This window comes from Rhinoderma darwinii, chromosome 8, assembly GCF_050947455.1.
Source record: "Rhinoderma darwinii isolate aRhiDar2 chromosome 8, aRhiDar2.hap1, whole genome shotgun sequence".
NCBI classification, from domain to species: domain Eukaryota; kingdom Metazoa; phylum Chordata; class Amphibia; order Anura; family Rhinodermatidae; genus Rhinoderma; species Rhinoderma darwinii.
Genome location: NC_134694.1, coordinates 98,845,317 through 98,851,895, shown reverse-complemented (window position 1 = coordinate 98,851,895; position 6,579 = coordinate 98,845,317).

Genomic DNA, 6,579 nt, shown 5'->3' with positions numbered 1-6,579 from the left:
ATAAATCGGCCGGCACCCGGCTGCATTAGGAATAATAGACCCCTAATGGGGCTATTCACACGACCGATTTTTTGACGGCCGGGAAAACCGGCCGTCAAAAAATAGGACATGCTCTATCTTCGCCCGGGTACCCGGCCACCCGGCTCCCATAGAAGTCTATGGGGCCGGGTAATACACGGCCATCACCGGGATGTGTCCCGAGTGATGGCCGGGTTTTCCGGAGCCTGCGCTCTATCTCCTCCTCCTCATAGCGCAGAGTGCATGTGAGGAGGAGTTGATGCCATTCTGACGAATGGCATCGCTGTACACTGTGTGGCAGGGCCGGGGTGTACAGCAGGTGGAAGGGAGCGCTGCGCTGGCTCCCTTCCCCTGCTTGTAAAGCACCCTGGCCCGGCGACACCTTCGATGGCGCCGTTAGCATCTGCAGCTGCTGCGGCTGCTACTACTGCAGCGACGCCACTATAGCAGAGCAGGGAGGTATCTCCCCGCTCTGCTATGTGCTAGCCGCACTTTAGCTCCTTGAAGGAGCGGAATCCCCGTGTTTTCGGGGATTCCGCTCCTGGACAGAGCGCTTGATGTCTCTGTCCATATCTGGGCAGTGACATCAGGGGAAACTCCTGAAGCGGAATCCCCGAACACATGGGGATTCCCCTTCAGGAGTTGCCGCTGATGTCACTGTCCGGATCTGCCCGGCACGGTTGCAAAACTGAATGTAAACCGGCCGGGCAAAATGGCCGATTTTACCGGCCGACACTCCCGCTCGGGAACGACCCGGTCGTGTGAATCCCGCCTTAGAACTCTGCATTGTGACATTCCTCTGTTATGCCTCCTGGAAATGTATTAAAATAAAGTGAAAAATAGCGTCAGAGTGTTTAACCCCTTAGTGACCACTAATACGCCTTTTCACGTCGGTCACTAATGGGCCTTAGGCTAGGCTGACGCCTTTTCACGTCAGCCTAGTCTAAGTCCTGCACGGGTCTCCCGTGCAGGCTGGAGCCGGGGCTCTGCTGTCTGATGACAGCTGAGCTCCTGCTCCAACGCCCGCGATCGAAGTTTACTGCCGTTAAATGCCGCCGTCAATAGCGACCGCGGCATTTAACTTTGTTTACAGAGGGAGTGCGCTCCCTCTGTCACCCATCGGCGGCCCGCGAATGAAATCACGGGTCTCCGATGGGGTGTCATGGCAGCCGGGGGCTTGATAAAAGCCCCCAGGTCTGCCCTGGACATATTCCTGTTAGGACGCGCCGGAGGCACGTCCTAACAGATTGCCTGTCAGATTTACACTGACAGGTAATAATGCTCTGGTATACGAAGTATACCAGAGCATTATAGCAGCGATCGGAACATCGCACAGTAAAGTCCCCTAGTGGGACTAATAAAATCAGTCATCAAAGTGAAATAAAGATTATTAATAAAAAGTACAGTAAAAAAATAAATAAAACCATTTTTTTCCATAAAAAGTGGTTTTATTTAGTAAAAGTGTAAAAAAATAAAAAAAGTACACATATGTGGTATCGCAGCGACCGTAATGACTCCATTAATAAAGTTAATATGTAATTTAAACCGCAAAGTGAACACCGTAAAAAAAAAACGCAAAAAACCATGGCGAAATTGCATTTTTTTTCCATTGCCCCACAAAAAAGTCATAATAAAAATGAATCAATAAGTCCCATGCACCCCAAAACAGAACCAATCAAAACTACGTCTTGTCCCGCAGAAAACAAGCCCAAAAAATCACTACATTGATGGAAAAATAAAAAAATTACGGCTCTTGGAAAGCGACGATGCAAAAGCAAATAATTTTAGTTCAAAAGTGTTTTTATTGTGCAAAAGTCGTAAAACATAAAAAAACCTCTACATATGTGGTATCGCCGTAATCGTACCGACCCATAGAATAAAGGTAACATGTTATTTACGTCGCATAGTGAACGGCGCCAATTTAAAAACGCATAGAACAATGGCGGAATTTCAGTTTTTTTTTATAATCCCCCCCAAAAGGGTTAATAAAAGTTAATATAAAAATTATATGTACCCAAAAATGGTGCTATTAAAAAGCTCAACTAATCCCGCAAAAAACAAGTCCTCATACAGCTATGTAGACGAAAAAATAAAAACGTTATAGCTCTTTGAATGCGACTATAGAAAAACGAATAAAATAGCTTGGTCATTAGGGCCTAAAATGGGCTGGTCACTAAGGGGTTAAGGACACACCGCATTGACAAGGGTAACGGAAATACCCAGTTATCATTTTAGTCATACATTTCTAGGAGGAATAACAGTGGAATGACAATGCAGAGTTCTAAGAAATGATGCTCCAGAATTATTGTTTTATGGAGAATTACAAGTATTTCCTAAACAGACATGTCAGGAGGTCACAGGTAGTATTCAACCCTCATGTTCTCACATGTGTCTGACGTATCAGAAGATTATTTTGACATGATTTCTGTCACTTAGTTGCCCTAGCTGCACTAGTTATTCTCAATGCAGATATTTATGGCATAGCCACAGGATATGCTATAAATTTGTGACAGATGCGGGTCGCTGATCTGGGACTTGCACCTATGTATATTTAGAACGGGTATATTCTGACCCACGTCACTCCTGGTGAGGTGGATTGCAGGCAGAGAATGAATAGAGAGGTGGCCACGCATGTAACGGCTCTCTCCTTTAGTTCTATGGGAGTTCTGAAAACAGCCGACCCTGCTCCTGTGGATATGCCATAAATGTCTCAATTAGGAATACCCCATTAACTTCTTGGCGACACGTGACGTAACTGTAAGTCAAGGCCGCGAACAGGGAGTACAAACAAACAAGGAACGATAGATGAATCACATTTTTTTCCCATTGCACCCCACAATTTTTTTTTTTTTAAAAGGTTTTCAGCACATTATATGGTACATTAAATTCTGCCATTAAAAATACATCTCATCCCGCAAAAAAAAAAAGCCCTAATACGGCTATATTGATGGAAAAATAAAAAAGTTATGACTTTTCGAATTTGGGGAGGGAAAAAAGAAAATTAAAAACCCAAAATGGTTGCGGTTAGGTTAACACGTAGCATGTTTGTTGTGAATTTTTAGATGCAGAGTCTGCTACAGTACAATGACATTTTGTTTTGTTTTTTTATTTTTTAACCCCTTCCCGACATTTGACGTATCCATACGCCAAAGTTGGGTAGGGGAAGTATGGAACGGGCTCACGGAGTGAACCCGCTCCATACAATGCCGGTGTCGGCTGTATGTTACAGCCGACACTTCAGAGTAACGAGCGGCATCGCGCTCGAGCTCAATCCCGCTAGTTTAACTCGTTAAATGCTGCAGTCAATAGCGACTGCGGCATTTAAATCGTTAGAAAGAGGGGGCGACCCCCTCTAACAGCTCATCGCGCCCCCCGCAATGCAATCGAGGGGGGTCAATGGTTGCTATGGCTGCCTGGGGGCCTAATGAAGGCCTCCGACAGGACTTAATAGATGCCTGTCAGAATCACGATATACTGCAATACATTAGTATTGGAGTATATTGTGCAAGCGATCTAACGATCGCTGGTTGAAGTCCCCTGGGGGGACTAATAAAAAAACTAAAAATTTGTAAAATAAAGGTTTGGTTTTTTTATGTATAAAAATTTTAAATATTAAAAGTAAAAAAAAAACCTTTTCCCAGTTTCCCCCTAGAGCATAGTAAAAAATAAATAAACATAATTGGTATCGCCGCGTCCGTAAAAGTCTGAGCTATTACAATATATCATTATTTAACCCGCACGGTGAGCGCCGTAAAAAAAAAAAATTGTAAACGCCAAAATCGCTATTTTTTGGTCACCTCATCTTCCACAAAAAAATGAAATATAAAGTGATCAAACCATCGCATTTACACCAAAAGGGTATTATTAAAAACTACAGCTTATCCCGTAAAAAAATAAGCCCTCATACCACTTAATCAACGGAAAAATAAAAAAGTTACGGCTCTCAGAATTTGGCGACACAAAATAAATGTTCTTTTTTACACTTAGGTTTTTACTTGTAAAAGTAGTAAAATATAGAAAAATATATATATATTTGGTATCGGCGTAATCGTATTGACTCGCAGAATAAAGTTAACATGTTGTTTTAATTGCACAGTGAATTCTGTAAAAACAAAGCGCGAAAAAGTATGGAGGAACCGCTGTTTTCTTAATTTTCTGCCCCACAAATAATTTTTTCCTCGTTTCGTAGTACATTATATGGCACAATAAATAGTGATATGAGAAACTACAACTAGTCCCGCATAAGTCAAGCTCTCATAGAACTATTTTGAGGGAAAAATAAAGACGTTATGGTGTTTGGAAGGTGGGGAGGAAAAAAATAAAATGAAAATCTGAAAAATGGCTGCGGCGGGAAGGGGTTAATGTAGCGTAAAAAATACTAACTGTTGAAGTATTTTGCTGTAGATTTCATGCATTACAATAAATAAGGTCAAATCTGTGGCCAAAATTTAAATGAAATCAAAAGCAAAATTGCCACATATTTTGGTGTAGATTTTTAGCCTAGATCAACAGCAAAAAAATTGTGGCATCTTCCATTGAACGCTCTAATATGGAGCTAATCTTCCCTATGAGCAAAGTGTTAAAAAACATTAAAAAAGTCACACATTTTGGTGCATCTTTGTCTTGCACAAAAATGTACGACTTTTTTCAAGTCTGCGTAACTCTCAACACTTTTAAAACAAATGGGTGCGGCTTAGTGGAAGGGGGTTTGTCCACTCAGGACCCAACACATTTACTATAATTTATGTCAAAAATTGCCGTAGACTTCAGTTTGTAGTGAAAGACCGCATAGACATCCCAAGATGCGATAATTAGTTGTCTCTGTATATACAGGTTCTGTGTCTCTTTGTATATACAGTTGTGAAAAATAAAGAAGCAGAGGGAAAACAGAACCCAGTGATTTAGTCACCAAAAGTCCTTTCTGTTTCCAAATATCAAGAATAAATCCCCCTAACTCTTTAATTACTTTTGTCCCCGCTTCTGATCCTGCTCTGGTTATGCTTTTTCTTTCATATACGCTGTTACTCAAATCTATGTTCTCGTCATGTCCATCGAAACAGTTTTTAATGCATCTAATAATACTATGTGCCTTGGTAGCAGCTGCCTGGCACTGGTTGCTACAACTCAGGCCCTTTCACACAATATTTCAAATTTTTATGAAAAAAAAGTAGTCTGTAGAAAGTTTACAAAGGTAGGCCAGAAATGGGCAATTTAAAACAGGAAATGTGTGGACTACTTTTGAATTTGTTTTTCTTCCCAAAGGGGTCGTCTCAGAAAGATTACCTCTTTCCATATCCCCAGAAAGGGCCCATTGAGGTCATTGTTGGGGTTCCCTTCACTTTGAGTAGGGTCGCACTATAGCATGCCTTTGGCCCATACAAAATTTTAAGGATATGTTCATAGTGTGTAAAGTGCCTAATTATTAACATAAATGTTCCTAAGTGTAATTTCGCACATGCCAAACTGCACCATCGCTTTGCCGATCTGCTGATTACCGCTCCGCAAAACTGCATGCATTTTACCACAATTTTCCACCATTTTGCGATGCGGATATTGCCCACACGACTTTAGGCCACGTTTGCACGAGTGTGATATACGTCTGTGCGACGCGCGTGAATTTCACGCGGGTCGCATGGACCTATACAAGTCTATGGGGCAGTGCAGACAGTCCGTGAGTTTTGCGCAGCATGAGTCCGCTGCGTAAAACTCACAACATGTTCTATATTTTGCCGTTTTTCGCGCATCACGCACCCATTGAAGTCAATGGGTGCGTGAAACCACGCATGCCGCACGGAAGCACTTCCTTGTGAACTGCGTGATTCGCGCAACAGCTGTCAAACTCTGAATGTAAACAGAAAAGCACCACGTGCTTTTCTGTTTACAAACATCCAAATGGAGTGTCATAATGATGGCGGCTGCGCGAAAATCACGCAGCCGCGCATCATAAACTGATGACACACGCAGCTGTTAAGTGCCTTTTGCGCACGCAAAACGCACACGCTCGTGTAAATCACGCCTTATCTAGGTGAAACAAGTTCTTTCAACTTGTTTCACCTGGTAGAAGCCATGCAACCAAAATCCGTATTGCAAAATCGCAGCAAACTGCAAAGCGAGAGTTAGCCGCATTGCAAAAAGATGGTGGCATTCGGCACATGTGAAGTTACCCTAAATACTATCCCAATTAATATGTAGTTATGACATTTGCGCTCTAATTTTGTTAACTACACAATCGGCACCAGTGGTAGCAGGGGAAACTAAAAGTTAACACTGGGAAGCCCCTGCCATCAGCTACACAATGTCAAGCAATGGCATATTGAAAGGTAAGGTCCAAAATGAACAGCAGCAAAAATGTGTAAAATAATCAAATACAAATAGTTTTCACAAAAATGTTCTGAATCATTTGTTGCACTTTATTTCCAGCAGGTGGCAGTCTGGTAACACTGAAGTGGAATGTAATTGGTGGATCAGAGTGATAGCAGGTCCGTCAGATAAATCAATCACCATCCTGCATCTAGGCCACTGACATCAGTAAGGACTCAGGTCACCTCTATGGAGCTAATT